General features: G+C 35.2%; 1 protein-coding gene across 9 annotated transcripts in view; it reads right to left on the bottom strand.

Moving 5' to 3' along the window:
• Positions 1-19,365, bottom strand: part of KCNIP4 (potassium voltage-gated channel interacting protein 4) — a 436,947-nt gene that overhangs the window by 181,036 nt on the left and 236,546 nt on the right. Inside the window, exon 1 of one of the 9 annotated variants that reach the window (XM_080590896.1) lies at positions 4,566-4,621. The exons of the other annotated variants lie outside the window; for them this stretch is intronic. The gene's annotated coding sequence lies outside the window, so the exon portion shown is untranslated. Of the gene's footprint in view, positions 1-4,565; positions 4,622-19,365 lie in introns of those variants that run through there. 9 annotated transcript variants of the gene reach the window in all.

Genomic DNA, 19,365 nt, shown 5'->3' with positions numbered 1-19,365 from the left:
TCTTTAAAGTCTGCTTTAAGCAATGGAACACTGCCTATGTGCAAGATGCATGAAGCAGTCTTTCTAATAAGCATTAATAAGTCTTTAACTGAAGTATTAATTCTAAGACAGTTGCAGAAAACTTGAGAAAGATTGGAAGACAGCAAGAAGATATAAGACTAGAAGATCCGAGGACTAGAAAGCTTGACCTAACAGGAAAGACTGAAAGAACCGGGGTTATTTAAAATAGATAATAGCCTAAAGGGACTGAAGGGTTGGGTATGATAACAGTTTTGATGACAAAAGTATGCTGTATGAACCAGAAGCACTCTTTAGATCCATAGCACCTAGGAAAGGAAATACTTGAACTAAAACTGGAAGTGTAAACACTCATCTTTCATACAAAGACAATCTTTTTAAAGTCAAACATAGTGAGTCGCTAGAACTGTCAAATTTCTACCCAAATACTTCTTAGGAAAAAAAAAAAAAAAAGTAGCAGGCTCTTTTATGGAAAACAAGATGGACTAAACTCTTGAAGTTCCCTCCAGTTCTGTTTTTCTAAGACGTTGTCCTTTTGCTAGGAATTTTCTTCTAATACCTAATAAATCTCTTTTTATCACATTTTCTACTCTAGCCTTCCCTGGTGGCACTTAGAACAGTTTCTCTTTTTCCACTTTTCAGCAATATTTCACTTGCTTGAAATTCTTACCATGTTTCTCTTCAGTCTGCTTTTCTATTAAATCACAAACACTTTCAAATTTTCCTAATAGCCTCTAAACCTAAAATAAATATTACATATACTTCCCTGCCATTCCCTTTATTCTCACATTTCCCTTTATTTTCAATAGATAATGTAACTTGTTCTGTTACATAATAAAAAATATTAGTACAACTACAAGTAGGGCTACTTTCCAGATACTAAGCAAATTCTGGTATTTTGCAGATATATGCAGTCAAATTTTCAAAAAGACCATGATACCTAATTGTCAACAGAAGTCTGCAAAAGAAGGGTGCTGGTTTAAAATTTTTATGCCTATATTTGCTTAAAAAAAAACCAAACTGCTGTGGTTGTCACCGTCAAGGAGGTTCAAATTAACAAAGGCATAATCATATATATATATTTTTTCCCTGGAATGTTACATGACTAGGCATGTTTCTCCACCTCAGCAGGGGATGCAAGTAGTAAAATATGGTCCTATCTAAAATGAGTGAGAATACACATAAATTCACACGTAACACTGGATTTACCATAATTCAGCTAGGCATTGCAGCTTGTTTACAGTATGAGGTCGATAACATCAGTATACGCTACAGCATAACTACTGAAAAAAAAAATACTTATGGTTGGATTGTAGACACTATAGACAACAAAACAAAATAAGGAGCCACGTTTCATAGTGATGGCCATGGTTCACGCTGTTTACTAAATTCTTTATACATACTAGTTACTGTATTGTCACAGTGTACTGTAATCTAGAACATTATAAAATGCTATTTTGTACTGTAGAAGATATGCATAAAAATAGGAGTAAAAAGTCTGCTACCATAACACGCAAAAGTTTCATCTGTGCCAAACAAATCCAGTCACCAGAAAGTAATACAGACCTATTTCAGGTATGTGTGTATATATATATATATGTATATATATATAAGGAGGAAAAGAAATTATAATTTCCAGTTCATCAACAAAAAACGGTTTCAATTTTTATATTGACACTAGTGCAATCCAATTGCTTTATAAATCCATTTGTTAACTGCTTGCTATTAGATAATTTAGATAGTTTTAATAACCCTTCCCCCCCTCTCTTTTTGAGTGTAATACAGCTGGAATCACAAGCCAAGAAAGGTTGTCCTGAAATTCCAAAACAACATTACATGAAATATCTAAGGACTTTGTCAGTAGCATGCTTTGAATGGCATTTTCTCTAAGTAGTATTTATGTGCAGCTTGGCAAAGACTACTAAAGAAGTAAGAGAAGCCATCATGACTCTTGTAGATGATTACATTTTGACAGGTGCAATCATTCACTGTTGGTTGCTTTCTTTCTGGGCTATGCCAATTACCACTGCACCACTTTTCCACAATCAAATATCCCTGCACAACACTGTCCTGTGCGTTGCAGATATTTGCTTGTTCAAAACTACACAGGTTATGTTCAACACCATTAAAAGACTTACGATACTAAACAGTACTTCATCAGGTTGGTTTTCATAGTGGATATGACAAGAAGAGAAGAACAGTTTAACATGTAATAACTGCTAACAATTTGACTGGTAACACAAGATAGCTTTCTAAGAGGTCCATTTTTTCACATGATTTCACCCACAGTATTGTATATATAACAGCTTCAGTCAGTGTAAAGAATCATACAAATTTTAGTAGGCAGCTCAGTAAGCAGCAGTTCAGCCTGAGCTTTGGATTTACTAGAGGTTTTTGTTAACATCAACTAATATTTCATCGGTCCAAAGCATATTACTGTAGTTCAGAGTGTGCTGTTGAATAACTGCCTTACATCTAGCTAGACTAATTAACAGAAAACTGTCTAAAGAGTGGAATGTAAGGAATAGCTTGTGCTAGTAGTAACTAGTGTAGTAACACAGGCAGCAATAGATGGTAATGAGGCAGTAAGAAGGACAAGTAAAAGTGAGGAAAGCAGGGGACAGAGATGCTTTCAGATTCACAGGTTAACTGTGAGACTGCAAATTTATTACTAGAAGATTTTGACATGGAGTGGGACTGAAATAGAATTTGTCAAAGTAGTTTTTCAGTGGTTGTTAGGTTTGGAAATTGCCTTTTGGTCTGAAAGCAGCAAGGCAAGCCAAGAAAATAGTCAAGAAACAGGACAAGTCCTGGGGATTCTTTAGAACATCCATATCACTGTTTTTAACAAGTGCCCATGGAATAATCTGTAGCAACATACAATTTTATCTCAAATAATGAACAGATTTTGGAAATATCCTTTTCTCTAACGCCATTTAGTGTTAGCATTTATCTTTAAAGTAGAAGTTTCATGCCTGTGTGGTTCAAGATGAACATACATTTGTATGAATGTGCGCTGTACAGCTTAATAAGCATATTGCTGTGTGATTTCACAGAGCAGATGCAGCTATGTAAACACACAGTAAAATCACTCTTGAAAATCTGTCAGGCAACCTTTTTTCCTACAGGATACAGACAAATCGGAAGTTATATATAATGCAAGAATTAAGTTATTTTAAAGTGGTTGGAAAATGAACTGTGTTCTGGGAAGTATATTTAATTAAGCACAAAGACAATTGTAAGTATTTTTAACTGTCAAAATCACCTCTATTCAGAATGTGTTTCTCATTTTTTCTGATTATTTTGCTTAAAAAACATATTCTTAAATAACAGGAGCCAAGGAGATTTAAGAGAGACCCATAATGCTGCACATTTAATTTTCTGGAATCCTACCAACTCGTGACTACTTTTAGTTTGTCCTGATGAGCAGGTGTCTTTAGGCAAAGCACCAATGCTGAATATGCCAGTTCTCAGCAACTGCCTCCCTGAGGCCAGTAGTTGATATATATGAAAAACATTCCAAAAACACAAAGACAATACATGCCAGATAATGGCAGAGTAGGGATCAAATCTAGAGGATTTAATCATTATTTCATACCAGACAACTATTCAAACATCCACAGTGACAATACCTGCTGCAGCTTCAGTGTTATAATTCAGCAGAATTATAATATCTCTAGAAAGAATGGGGTGCAAGAGATTAACATAATTTTGTCAAAGAACATTAGTTGCTAAAGCAATCCTTTTGAAATAAAAAAAAAAATCCTCTTAGGTGTTATGATAGTCAAACACTCAGATGACACAAATCAGTGCAGCTGTACTTTACAAAAGCTGTGATGGAACAACTAATTCAGGACCTTTTGACATAAAGAGTTGCCACAAATACAAGTGTGTCGGAAATGTGACATTTCAGGCCAATGTTGTAACTGGGAACTGATTACTCAGTGCAGGTTCACCCTTTCATTATTCACTTAAAACAAACAAACAAAAAACAAAAAAAATTTGTAACATTCTTTTATTTGTGTGACCTTCCCTCTTTTGACAATGCAGGCCTAAATGACCAACAATTGGGTGTGAATACACACAAAATGTTCTATATCATCTTTTCATTAATTTCTTGAAACCACTGCACGACATTAGAATTTTTACTTGTGTCAGAATTCATAAATCTTTACATTAGAATCTGACGTATGTGCTGATTCTTCCTCTATTAAACTACATGGAAATTTATTGATGAACAAGACTGTTTAGAAAGAAGGATGGCTTTCTAAATATTATCTTCATTTGGGAACTTGATTTGTATTATTTTACTTCTCTGTGTTTTCTATGTACTGATCTAAATTAATATTTCTACATTCACTTCACAAGTGTTGTAACATGTAATTAATGTCCATAAAGTAAATTGACAACATCATTATTGATTTTAAGCATAAAATTGATCTTTATGGTAATCCTGAAATCTTGTGAGATGATCCACATGACCTGAAAGCCTTTCTTTTTCATGGATAATTTAGATGTAGCAAGGAGAGGGGAGTAGCATTACCTACCTCAAAGTTATCGGCAGCTTGGAAGGGAATGACTTCAGATGTTCTTAATCAGTCTCCTGAAAGACATACAAGCATGGGGGCAGTCCTAGACCTTTAAGCTTTTTTGTTGTGTTCAGAAAACAAAAAAAAGTCCCAACTAGTTACCTGACCATAAATTTGTTTTTTCACTCCCTATCATTTTCACTTTCCACAACGATGGTCTGTCTTATTTTGTCCCCCTTCTTTTTCAAATCAGACTCCTTTTTTCAGTTTCTCAATTTTCTACAGCTTTTTTTGTTGTTGTTGTTCTTTTTATTTTTCATAGCAACAGAAGCTTACCCTGCGTTTCTTCACTCTTAAGGGATTTATATAAATATGTAAGTATTCTCCCATGAAATTTACTGTTATAAAACAAAACAAAAACACAACCTTATTCTAGTCCAAACTCCATTGCTTTGGACCTTACATACATGAGTATTTGTTCTTGTATCCATTCTGAGCTTCCATAAGGCTGCAATGTCTGTCATACATAGACAAAACAGCAAATCATGGTGCCTTGCTTCTTTGAGAGACCAAAGAGTAACTCTAATTGTCTTTTTATCTGCTCTTTCAGTGTTGTAAGAGGTGAAACCACCTCCTTTCCAATCAACAGATCACCAGCAGTACCCATCACCTATTCCAGACTGTTGATCTTCATGCATACTACCACTAAAACAGCAGTTCTCACATTGAAAACCTGCTATTTTATAGCAGAGGAGATAACCTGGGAATGAAAAGAGGTGGAGAACCTAGTGTCAAAGAACTTGGAAAGTCTGAGGTACTCTCACCTTCCTGGTCTTGTCCTTTTCCAGCCATGTCTGCTCAGTAGCCTCTCTGGTCCCTAGTGCCAGTGCAAAAGGGAAGCACAGCTCATGGCAGAGGATGGATAGTGCCAAGGTGCACTTGCATTCCAGTCCATGGAACTTGTACACCAGTCCATGGAACTGGGTGGGATGTTTCCAAAGCTGAGCCAAGGAGTGCTGCTTTTTCTCACTAAAGAATGAAGGGGAATTTAACCAATGCCTTCCATTACCTAGTGGGTTTCTGGAGAGAAGATGGAGGCAAACTCTTTTTGGAGGCATACAAATGACAACAGACAACAAAAAAGGTGCAGCAAGGAAAATTATGTTCACATTTAAGGAAAAAAATGTCCAAAACGTCAGCTGTGAGGCTGGTCAGAACCTGAGACAGAATGCTGAAAGAGGTACTCAGACCTTGACTGAACTACTTAGAAAGTTGGCTCAGTTTGGAGTAGCAGATTGGACTAGGTGATCTCCAGAGGCCTTCTTCCAACCAAAGTTATCCTATGATTCTCTGATTTTATGAAATGCCAGCCTAGCTACAGCCCCATTTGTCTAGGACAAAAGGTTATATAAAAATTCAATTTTTTTTTTCTCCATGATATATTGGCTTCAGTTGAATCGCAGTTGTGCTTTCTGTGTAAAAATTCATATGCAAAAGTTCAGTTTGTGAAGCTTTTAATTCATCTGGGAGAAAGCCTCTATTTTAAAACTAAGTCAGAGTTCTGCTCCTGAAGCACTGCACATGTGGTCAGCCGTTTCAATATTCAAAAGAATGTGATCATTTTCAAAGCTTGTTTTTATTATTCACAATGTCTTCACACAGAATGTGCATATATAAATAAATAGAAGAAGCCAAGGTCTGGCAGGGGCAAGCAAAAGATCTGATGAAAACAAGAATCAGTTAGTAAATAAATAAAAAAAAATCTGAAAGAATCAGCTGTCACAATGCACTCATTCATAATGGGAAGAGGAAAATAACATCTGGTAACTGTATAGCATATCTACTTAAAGACATTGGATAGTTCAATTGCCAGATGAAGTGGACCCTGACATCTTAAGCACCAAGAGAATGTGCAGCAGTGTAAATGGATGATGGATGTGATCATCTTGGAGGGTTGAAATAATGTTGTACTCTGATACTTCAGAAAAGATCTCAGTCACTCATTTTTACCTTCTATTGAAGTGACCATGGCAATTTAGTATCTTGGTTCTTCAGTATAAGACAGTCCCGCATTTATTTTATCTGAAACCTGTATTAATTCAGACTAAATGACTATGGATTTATTCTGAATAATGCTGTAAAAAAAAAAAAAAGGCACAAGGGCCTGGGCTATATCCCAACATCAGAAATAGTTTGCCAAGCCAAAAGTCTTTTGCTTTGACTAAGGATAAAAAGAAGAACCTTTAGTGAGCAGTAACCACTCCAGGATCAAAAAGCTGCCTTTATAGATTCTTGATGGAAGATGTTTTGGGATGTTTTTCACATGCCCCCAGAACGTAGAATCTCTTGAACCTGTTCTATTTGCTAAGATTTTTCTCTGAATTTCTGCTGACAAGATTCTGCTGAGAAGCAGAAAGGGTGGGTGGACATTTGTGGGGCTGGTATTCTCAGGATATTATAGTTTTGCTCTCACCAGTTCTATCTATGTACAGTATTTCCTACGTTTTGGAAAGTCTAGTAAGCCAGCTGGAGCAGGAAAAATGTCCCTGACTTGTCTGTTGGATACATTACAGTCCTGCACACTGCATTGACTTGTGTCAGCTCAGCAGAGAACTTGCAACAGTTCAGTGCTTTATAAAAATGGGGATGACAGAGAACGTGCATGTAAAGTTATTTCTGGAAGAGCTCAGAAAGAAATGTAGACTTCGTTCTTTCAACTAACATTTTTCTACATGCTCCTTTTTGGGATACTATATCAGCTCTGTCAATAGGGGTGAAAACATACTTGAAACTGACCAATCAATATAATAATATATCTGGAGAGCATGGAAAATATGATAGAAATTAAAGAACTAGTAAGTAGTAATAAAATGATTGCAAAGAGTCTGAAGGGAAAGGTGAAGAGGTTTACAAAATTAAGTCCAGATCTCTTTGGTCAAATAAATTTTTGGTGCAAAAACTGCACCAAAATTTAGTACAACAGAGGTTCTGTGTCATCAGTTATTATGAATAATTTTGGTAAGAATATTAAAATCTAATGTCAGGCCTATTGATGTTGCACAAACTTGTCACAAATCAAATATATAAATGGCCATACTACTACAAGAGCACTTCCCTTTTTGTTTTTAAAGCACTAACAATCATGTGTGAAAAGTAAATTAATCAGTGCTCAGAAATACCCTCCCAGGGTTTGAACTGCCAAAAACAGAAGTGACAGAATACCATAACATTCCATATAAATTTAAGGAGTAACAGAGATGAAGCATTATGGACTGACCACAACCCCCACTCCCCATTCCCCCGAACCTCTTTGGGGGGAGGAGGTAGTGGATGGTGGATGAGTGGAAGGTCTTTTTAGTTTGCTTTAGCTGTGCTAGTCTGTTACTAGCACTGTTACTGTTGGAGCATGAAACAAAAGAAGTGGTAAGGAATAAGAACACTACAGAATAGAATGAATATAGGAAGACATAAGATGAGTAAAGCAGATAGCTGCAATACAAGCAGATGTTACAGAACAGGAAAATACCTGATAAAAAGTATACCAATTACACTTCTTAAAAAAAAAGGCATTTATCCATAGAGATGTCACATGTAAAATTACAAGAACGAACTGAGACTATGAAACGAAATACATTCTGTTTCCAGTTGTGTCCCAAAATACAGATAGATTAAAGGGTGGATTCCCATACCAATACCTTTGGGGAAAGCAACTAACGGAAATAACTCAGATGAAGCAGGAGAAACTCAAAGTTTCAATGTGTGATTTCTTGCTTCAGAGCACACACATGAGAGAATGACACTTGATGTGGCATTTAAACAACAGGACAAAACCTGGCTGCACTCAGCTAATCAGACCTGCCAAGACCTGTATCTGTCTTCTTCATTTATATAAATATAATCAACTGATATCTCACCGTGTGATTTTCTTTCTTCTGACTGACTCATCAGAAGGGTGAGTCACATGTCAGGTGTGTGACTTTCCACTAGCTCTGGAGGAGGCAGACGTATTCCATAAGCACTGGTGTATCTGCTTCTCAAGTTTAACGATTAGTGTGTCTGCAATTACTTATAGAAGAAAAATCACTGGTGACAAAACTACTCAGCCCTACATTCCTTATCCAGACCACTGAAATGCAGAGTTTTCAACAAATAAGTAAGGACAAGGGATGGGTCAATGAACAAAATTATATGCTTAAGTCAAACACTTTGGGAAGATTTACTATTTACACTTAATCCTTATCTTCAATTCAGTTTCATGATAATACTGATCCTAAAGAATTAAAAAAAAAAAAAAAGCACAACATTTTCTTTAAAGAAGAACTGAGATAATACTGTGGGCTTTTAATAGTGTTATCTTCCTCTCACAAACTATATTAATGGAAGAAGCATACACTCTACAGTTAAAAAAATGAGACTGCAGGATGGGAGAGCTGTGCCCTATTCCTAGAGGCTTTTGGGGCTGCAGTATCTGTCTTCAAAATGCAAAACTAAGGTTGCCACAATATACTCCTGACTGGCTTGCAGTTGGAATAATGAGACATAGAAAAAATAATAAAGGAATTAATAATGCTAAAATGGGCTATATGCAGCAAAATATTAAACACGAACTAAAAGTTGTGGGTCCTGACACTGTATAATGTCTGTTATCCACCCCCCCCCACCAAATGGTGAAACACTCAGTTTGTAATCTATTCTTGTAGTAAATAAATCAATGCAATTCATTGTTTATTCAATTTGAGATATGTAAATTTTTATGATTTTGCTTCAAATCCATAAACTGTGAATGTGCTTTAGTAATAGGATCTCCAGATTACTTGGAATTAAGCTAATTAGCTTTTAAACGTGACATCAATTTATCACATTTTGGTATTTGACTTCACAGTTTTATTTCCTGTATATCGTAAGGGACACATTGTAGAAGTGTAATTGCTATGAGTATATTTTTTATATTAATAATAAAAATAAAATTAATGATTTTATTATATTAATATTTTGTATATTTTTGAAATTAAATATAAAAATAAAAACCAACAAGATAATAAAATTGTTATAATACCGTATTGAAACCAAGACCCCAACAGCTTGTATTTTAAAATCAAAGGTGAAATGCAAGTCATGAATATGAGCATTTTTCCTCATCTTCCTGATAGTCAATAAGCACACTTCAAATATATGTTTTAAGGCAGTGGTCTGATTTTCATAAAGGATTTTGCATTTTGCTTGTTGTCTTTTATTCATATGAGCTTCTTCAGCCGTTGCCCCTGGAAACACATGCTGCAAAGCTGACCATTAGTCATAGTGCATGCATCAGATGAAGCTCTAAGGAGGAAATGTTATTTATTAATGTATTCTCCAAAATTAATTTTGTTTTAAAATTAAACTTGCCTACAAGAATATATGCTTGCTTAAAATTAAGGCTTAGAAATATAAACATATCTCCAAAAGCAGATCAAATCTCTGAACATCCTCATTACACTGCCTAGGTACACAGTCCCAACAGAAGCAAATTCTCTTGAGTTTTGAGAAAGTTTGGTTCAGATGAAAGCTAACTGAGATGATGCTTTAGAAGATTTGTTCATGGAAATAAGTTGTTGACAGTGAGGAAGATATAGCCTATACATTTCTTGAGAATTTGGCCCAGATACACTAAAAATACACTACAATCACTTCAGTTCCATTCATTTTCTTTAAAGAGACTCTGGCTAATAGCTCTGCCTAATTAGCTACTGCCAAAAATGCTATGGGTGAGGGACACAGCTGTAAAGACTTTCTAGGCTAGAACCATATGGCTTCATCTATTCATTTATTCTAATGCACATCAGGTCAGTAACATTTTGCTAACATATTTAAAAATTATCTACGAAACAAGTATAACCACAGGACATGAAAAACCTTTAAACAGATGGTTAGCAATGAATTGCTGGTCAACAAATGCAATAGCTTGACAGATAACAGACTGCTTAAGTACTGCCAATTTGGCAATATTACCTGGACCAGTGCCGACACTGTTTACAGCTCAGGATTTTTTATTTGTTTTGGTTTGCTCTGTCATTAATTTTCACATGGAAACTAAACAAAATTCTTGACGTAGAACAAACAAAAGCACAAGTAAAATAGCAGCATAACCCAATGCAAAATCATTATATTGTCAAAAGTACTCATCCATCAAATGCATGACCAGCAGGGCAAGGGAGGTGATTCTCCCCCTCTACTCTGCTCTCACGAGATCCCATCTGGAGTGCTGCATTCAACTCTGGGGCCCCCAGCACAAGAAGGATGTGGACCTGTTAGAAGGAATCCAGAGAAGGGCCACGAGGATAATCAAAGGGCTGGAACACCTCTCCTGTGAAGACAGGCTGAGGGAGGTGGGGTTGTTCAGCCTGGAGAAGAGAAGGCTTAAGAGAGACCTTACAATGGCCTTCTGGTACTTAAAGGGGGCTACAGGGAAGCTGGGGAGGGACTCTTTGTCAGGGAGGGTAGCGATAGGACAAGAGATAGTGGCTTTAAACTAAAAAAGGGTAGATTTATATTAAATATTCAGATGACATTCTTTCCTAGAGGGTGGTGAGGCACTGGAACAGGTTGCCCATCACTGGAGGTGTTCAAGACCGGGTTGGATGGAGCTTTGAGCAGCCTAGTCTACTGGAAGACATCCCTGCCCAGGGCAGTGGGGTTGGAATTAGATGGTCTTTAAAGTCCCTTCCAATCCAAAGCATCCTATTATTCCATGATTTACAAGAAATGTAGGAATCCCAGTTTTCCTTTAGACAAAAATACACTATGAGGAAAAGTTTCACTATCAAAGATAAGCAGGTGGATTGGAGGAGGGGGCTACTAGTGTGCTAAGATACTGATTTCTGAAAATATAGAGATTTTTTTCTTTTTTGATGACTTTTTTAATTTAGTTGTTGATGTTAAAGAGCAGCAGGAAACATTATTCCAGTCTAATCTTCTAAATAATCTTTTTTATTTTTCTTCTGCATAGCTTTTAATTTCCTGTTCATACTATAAAAGTTTAGCCCACATTTCAGATATGCGGCTTTTATGTTTTTATAGGCTTTCTCTATTGCATACCACTAATGCTGGTGTCATTGCCCCTACAAAATGCTAATTTTCTTATAAGGAGTAAAGAACTAGACTCACTTTTTTTTTTTTTTAAATAGACCTATAAAATATGGTTTTTAGTTATATAGTTTGAATTTCAAATGAAAACCATTGTACAGTGCAGTGATAATTATCACTTTCACAGTTATCCCAAAAGTGAGAAAAAAGTACAACAGCCTGTCAGTTTTGAGAGAAACTGGGGGAGATCCAGCTTCAGTTTACAAAAGAGCAAAAGGAAATCCTAATCACCCATCCAATTTGTGTCAGATTTATAACAATCTCAGTTAGGCCATATACTATGGCATATTTGACTATATTTTCTCGGGTACTCCATCTCTCACTAGGCACTTCATGATTTCTGTAATGAGTAAAGGTAAAAGAAATTAAAAATTAAAAACTTGCTGTTACTGACTGCAAAATGATGCTCTGCATAAACAGCAAAATCAATCCTGTACAGGTAGAAATGTCTTTACAGTTCAGCTGTCTAGCAGTTGAGCTTGGGAATTCTATTTCTACCTTAGCATTGACAGTCTCTGATTCTAAAAATAGCCCTTTTCATGTGTCAGGCTCAGGTTTATTGGCGCTGATTTACAAATAATCAACCTTCAGCACAAATGCTTGATTAAAACTCACATCCAAAGCTGGATGTGGAGAGCTGAATGTTCACTCATGTCATTAGATTCTAGATGTTACAAACCAAATGCTGTAGTTGATAAATAATGCATACATACGCATCTGATGCTGTTTCTGTAAAGTGAGTTCAACATTCAAATGAGTGATACCAGTGTAAAAACCTTTAATGGAAAATTGTGCCTCAGAAATCGGTACATTGCAGGAAAACCATACCAAAACAAAAGTAATTCACTCATTTGGTATGTTCCTAATCTATGGCTAGCCTTACAGGGAGAATAAAAACTGATTCTTTCCTAGTTCTTTCAAGAATTTCTTTCTTTCCCTAATGCAAGCACAATTTCACACACTTTTCAATAAAGACGACAGGAAAAAGATAAAACAAAGGATACATTTTTGAATAAACAGAACTCTAAACCATTTATTGTTAGGATGCTATTTTAAAGCCGTCATTTTGAACATATATAGGAAACTAAACTCTAGGTTTTTCTTTTAATACTTCACTGTATTTTCTTTGTTTTACATTACCCCCCACTGCACAAAATTACATACAATTTACTTCACCACCAGAAATTCTGTAAGAAAAGGACCAAAAGCTATCAACAAATAATTATACATTCTGTTGCTGCACTTTACTGTAGATCCCATACTTGTCTGACTGGACCCAGATTTTATTTATAAAAATAAAATAATAATAAATAATAATAAAATAAATAAAAATAAATAAATACAAGACCCATCTATTGACGTTTGGCCTGCTGGCTCTTATCTCTCTTTTCTGCAAAAACTACCCTAAATTAGATACCATTTATGAAAACACAATAAGCCATCCCACTTTCAACGGTAATATTTGACATTCTGGAAACGTTACTGCAAATAGTTCAATAAAGTTTGAGTTTGTTGGAACCATCTATGTACATATTCATTGAGAACTTCCTGCTGAACTACCCTGCTCTCTGCTATTCTTAATAGCAAAGCAGATAGCCTGTCAGCAAGGCATTTTTAACTCTTATTCACTTCTTTCTAAATTTGTAACTTTTTAATTGAAAATGCCAGGGAATGGCACAAAACTACGCCAGGGGAGGTTCAGACTAGACATTAGGAGAAAATTCTTTAAAATTAGGGTGTTCAAACCTCAGACTTCCTAGGGAGGTGGCTGATGCCCCATGCCTGTCGGTGTTCAAGAGGCATTTGGATAAAGACCTCATTAATATGCTTTAACTTTTGTATATCTCTGGCAGCTGGGAATGATCTAGATGATCTTTGAAGGTCCCTTCTAGGTGAACTATTCTATTCTATTCTGAAAGGGCACTATGAGCATCGTGTTTCTGTAATCACCTTTCTCTTTCTTCTTTTTCCCTCCTTATGAGAGTATTGATGCTTCCTTTCCAAACCAACAAATTTCTTCAAATGAAAGATGATCCTTCCCTTTTATTTATTTATTTGTATGTTTCCAATCTGTAGCAACAATTTCCTACAGCTTTTTCCAAACCCATATGAAAGATACACTGGGTTAAGATTTAAGCTGCACTTTCTGATTGATTTCCAGAATACATTTTACATTCAATATCCCGCATAAAAAGCCCATGGAGAACTGCACCACAACAATTAATGATACAAGGTTTTTTTCTTGATATATGACTCAGCAGCCCCTGAGACTTATTTTTTTCTAGACTCAGTACAGCAGTTTCTGCTTCAGACTATAGCTCCAAAATAGCAACTTGCATAGTTTCTATGTTAACAAATCACAAGATGTCAAGCTGACACGAACTATAATCATTTTTTACTCTGTCTTTTAAATATATTTTATTTAGCAAATACTGGCATAGTAAATATACATTTTAAAGATATTATTAGACAATGATGTATGAAGATCTCAATTTGACAAGTACTTTGTTCAACAGCTTTAACAATATGTACCTCCTACCAAATAACTTAAATGTCTGTAATGTTTGAAATGCCATTTTTTTTCCTCATGCAAATATTGAAAACCTTTACAGATAAAGCTTTAACAGAAGAAATCCTTTAGCGTCATATTGAATTCCCCCCCCCCCCCCCCCCCGGAAATGTGTTATTCTATAGTTCACCACTGAATGCAAAAGATTGAGAATCAGAAGAAAATATCTATAATACCTAGAAATTTTGCTACCCTGAGAAAAGTAACAAACCATATAAAGAGTTAACATGAATGAATTCAAAATGTAGGAGTTTTATACATGTGTGTGTATATATATATACACACACGCACACATATCTTTATATGTATATATATACCTTTATATGTATATATATATACACACACAAATCTTTATATGATTGAGTCTCTACTTTCCAGAGTTCTGTTCTGACAATGCAGGTACAAACACTTGAGCTTATCAAAGTATGACTTTGGTATGCATTTTACCATTCCAATATTTCATGACATCATGTTAAATCACTTTTTTTTTTTTTCCTTTCACATTAAATCTTGAGCTGAATATAAAGCTCTTGGTTTCAAACTTAGAGTCATCAATAAAGCACAGCAAGGAAATAATCACAGGATGTACTGAATATCAGACTAAATTTGCCAAACGATTTAGCCAAATTTTCTATAGTAAAAAGCAAAATATGCATTTATCCACAGAGAATTCAAGATATGAAATGTCTGCATTTTTTGGTTCTTACTTTCCCCTCTCCATCTGGTCCTCTCCAAATACACAAAGTAACTCCAGGTTGACCATAACTAATACTAAAATAATTTACAGTTTAAAAATGCTGCTATTACTGCTACAGAGAACAGAGTGACTTTTCCCGCAGCCTAGAACTGAAATACTTAAGAAGAAAATATGCTATGCTTGTTTTAATCACATGTAATAAAGCCATTGTTTTTAATTTTATTTTCCTGAAGATACTCATTGATGTATTGTTTAGAACCAAAATTGTGCTGCATTTCAGAAAACACTCATGGGAGGATCCTTTCTGCATGATAAATGCAACTGAAGAAACTTGCTAGAAATACAGAGATGTATTTTCACAATTATAATGACTATGAAAATAAGAGACAGATTACAACCTGGTTTATTCTGCAAGCTTTCTGAATCTTGAGGGGAAAAAAAAAAAAAAGCTAATTATCAGTTAGAGTAAGCTGGAGAAAAAAAATGATATGTGCTTTAGGGTAGAAAACAGCCCAAAATGAGATGATGGGAACAAAAGATATAATGATTGTGCTGAAAGAAGGCAGAAGAAAATTAGCAATTAAAAACCAAATGTGATTGTTATGTAACAGAGGAAGACTGAAACATGAGGTCCAGCAATTGCATTTCAATTCCTGTAATGGATAATTACGTGTTAGGCTCTAACGTGAAGGACACTCCTTTATAAAGCAGTACTTTTATCATGCATTATACATCACTTGCACACCAGGCACACCAGGAAAAAAATAAAAAAAATCTTTTTTCTTGTAAACACTAGGCAGTTACTTCTAAATAGATATACTGGAAATAAATTACTGCTGCACACAATGGAGCCCTTAGAAGTTCTTATTAAAAACAAACAAACAACAAACTTTACGATGAAATATTATGAAAATTGCATGAGCTTTATAAGACAATTGCATGCCCTGAGATTTTGTTAGAATGCTGTATTTTGGAGTTAAACTAGTAACTCCAGAGTTATGGTATAATTAGTTATTGCTAAATTTTTGTTGGTAGCCTTTTCATATTTTCAGTACACATTCTTTCTTTCTGAAATAGACCTGTCAGCAACAGACCATCAGTGGAAATCTTTCTGTTTCTCAGAAAGTCCGCTTAGATGGTATGAAATTTTAGGGGAAGTCCTGGTGTTATTATTATTACTATTACTATTATTATATTTTACTGGTGGTAGTAAACTAGAGTTTCTGGATATCGGCAGTTCCTAAGACCACGTTACTCCAATTCCTAGGATCTCCAGATGTGCTCTATTCATTTGCTTAATGCAAAGCCACGCCTTTGAGTATGTTAAAAGAAACTGGCTAATTAGCTAAAGGGTCTAAAGGGTTCTAAGGAGGTAGAAACATAAAAAGGGAAATTTTCCAAAGCGTGTTACTTGTTACACACAAGACAACCTGGAGGGTTTTGTTTGTTTGTTTCTTTGTCCCGTCCCCTCCCCCCCCCCCCCCCCCCCCCCCCATTCTTACTGTCATACTCTGTTATCATCTGGCAATAAATTAAATTAATCTTCCACAAGCTGAGTCTGTTTTGACTGTGACCGTTCTATTTTGGGGATACTTTCAATACCCAAAGGACATTGAGCTTTAATAGGCAAAAAAAAAAAAAAAAAAAAAAAAGATAGGAAAGGACCCAAAAGAAAGAACAGGTAAGTTTGTTTACTGTATAGTATTTACACATCCTTTCTTATATAGCTCTTGACACCAGTATCTGTAGAGAGATAGCAGAAGTGAAGTTCAGAAGACTTGACCCTTGAGTACAACTGCAAATGCCTTTCTTGTTCTGAAATTCAAATGAAAATTCTAGAGTGGATATAGAATCACTAAGGGTGCTTTCAGATGTCATGAGGATTTCAGGGAAAAAAATAAATAAGTTTGATAAGAGTTTGATTCTTGAGAGCTTAGGAGCAAGGTGGACAAGAGTAGAATGTAGCACTCAATTTTTACATTACCACTGTTGAATGATGTCTGACGCTGCAAGGCCTTCTTCAATTGCAGGGGAACACTGTTAGAGCATCTCTTGAGATAGGCAAGTTCCAGCATTTTTATAGATGCTAAAATGTTTGTAGATAAGATGAGGATTTAACTCCTAGTAGGTTACGGCATGAACAAATACCAAAGCCTATGCTTTTCTGCCATGGCACTATTGTGTTACTGCACGTCCTTCCATACCTTTAACCAAGATGTCACATGACTAGAAAATAAACCTGCTTCCATTAGCACTAGGACTCAATGACAGTGATCAGTCCTTAGGATTTAGACAATAGAAAACACAGTTGCAAGCCAGATTGATTCACCACCAGTTGATTTCCACCATTCTCTGAGATAACCAGGCACAGCTGTGTCTGCTGGAGTCCACACCTCGTCAGGACAAACCTGTGGTTGACTCAGAGAGAAGTAATCATTCCCTTGAGCGATTATTTGAGAGAAGACCTTACAGTGATAAGTTATCCAATGGACTGGACGAGTGAGGATGTTTTTCACCTTGTACCTGTCTAACAAGGGCAGTGCAAAAGGTCTTGAATTACTTGCCCATTACAGCTCACTTCCAAGAAACAGGCTGAGGTCAAGACTATAATCAGCTTCAACTAGATCCAAGTATACCTCTATTTGGTTACTGAAACCCTCATACTTCAAACAATTGAAAGCATTTAACACTATGATAACAGAAAGTTAAAGTTTCATTAATCTTCAATTACAATAGAAAAAGATATTTTTACAGAAAAAAAAAAACCACAAAAAAAGAAATCTGCTTGAATCAGATAGCACCACTTGTTTAGCACAGTACTTGGAACTATCCTTTCTGATTCTATACTTCCAAGTAACATAGTGATTTCTAAAAATGTTAATGAATATGCAAAATATACCAATATTGAATTTGTTACTCCTACAGTGTAAGTCATTACAGAACTCAAAACAAACAAAATAATAATAAAAAAAAATCTATGCATGAAAAGTGTTACATTTTATCTTTTTTCCTGTCTGCAAAAATCTGGCTGTAAATTATGAGTAGTGATACTATAGGATTCTAATAACAGAAAATTCCCAGAGTAGTAAATCTTTCAGAAGGAACGATAAAGATAAAATTAGGAGGAAAGGAGATCTTCCCAAAGAGAAAAAAAAAATAAAATAAAAAACCTCTTTATACTCACCTGTATTCATAAAAATGTAAGATAAATAACTACAGATTTTTTTTTTTTTCCTAAAGTTAGTTTCATAACCTAGAAACAAATGGAAGAGTTCTGAAGCAGCATTCCTAATTCAATGTTTTATTTCACTTTTTGTGGTAGGTTAATTTAAAACTAAGAAAATACAGGAGGTGGTACACTTGTACTAATCCATATCAGGCTTCACAACAGAAGGTTCCATCTTTAACATGGTTATTTCAAAGGAAAAAAATAAATTTACCAAAGGTTTTTCTCATGAGCTCTTCTAACAAATAAAAAAGGGGGGAAGGAGGATTTATAATTGTCTTTAGTTCTATGTAGAATCACTCGTGAATATCTTTATATTACATGAAAATATAAGTTGAGCTAGCTAATGCTCAGATGCATCAGTGGTAATTATCAAGTATGGGCAAAGCAGGGATACTACCTCTTACTTCTGGCCTGTCTGCGACCAGTTTTGAATCCTGTGTCAATCCTGTATCCAAAGATTGGATATGTCAGTTCTTTACAAACTCCAAAAAATTTATAAGAACTGAAATACATTCAGATAAGAACCAGAGAAAATATTTTGAATCTGGAAAGCAAATGCTACAAGAGCTAAAAGAGTTTTACTTAAGAAACAGATTAAGATATCTGATGCTACATACTATCTAGCAAAGAGTAGGCAAAGATATTACATAGGTAAACTTTGAGCTGAACAGCAACAGAAGCCAAAAGCAGATATATCATTTCCAGCATTTGAAGTAATTAAACAATGGACCAGCCTGTCAAAAAAAAATGTCATAATGACCTAATGGCATAAAAACCCAATCTAACTCGGGTTTTTGCAGTGAGATTACTTTTCAAATAGGTATGTTTTAGGTCTATTAATTATTAGCTCAATCAAAACAATTCTAACATTCATGAATGGAATAGCACATAATTTGTCCTGACAGAGATCAGTAAGGATGCAAAGAGAAAAATAAGTAGCATTTAATGCATGAATTTAAGCAGACTATTGCATTTTGGGGGGGAATGATAATTTAAAGGTGATGTCAACACCTGAGCAGATTAAGAATTCTTTCCTGTTTTAATGACATTTTTATTATTATTGAACTATTAGAGCAAGTTTGATTGTAGGGAAATTTACTACATTTGATTATATCTCAACTTGCTAAACAACAATTTCAACACAACATTCTGCCTTCTTTACTGTTGAAGACAATAATATACTGGTAACTTGATTCAACTC

The sequence above is a fragment of the Anser brachyrhynchus genome (genome assembly GCF_964034855.1).
Source record: "Anser brachyrhynchus genome assembly, chromosome: 4".
In the NCBI taxonomy this organism is placed as follows: domain Eukaryota; kingdom Metazoa; phylum Chordata; class Aves; order Anseriformes; family Anatidae; genus Anser; species Anser brachyrhynchus.
The sequence above is the reverse complement of the archived record's forward strand: the minus strand, read 5'-3'. Positions and strand labels throughout refer to the sequence as shown.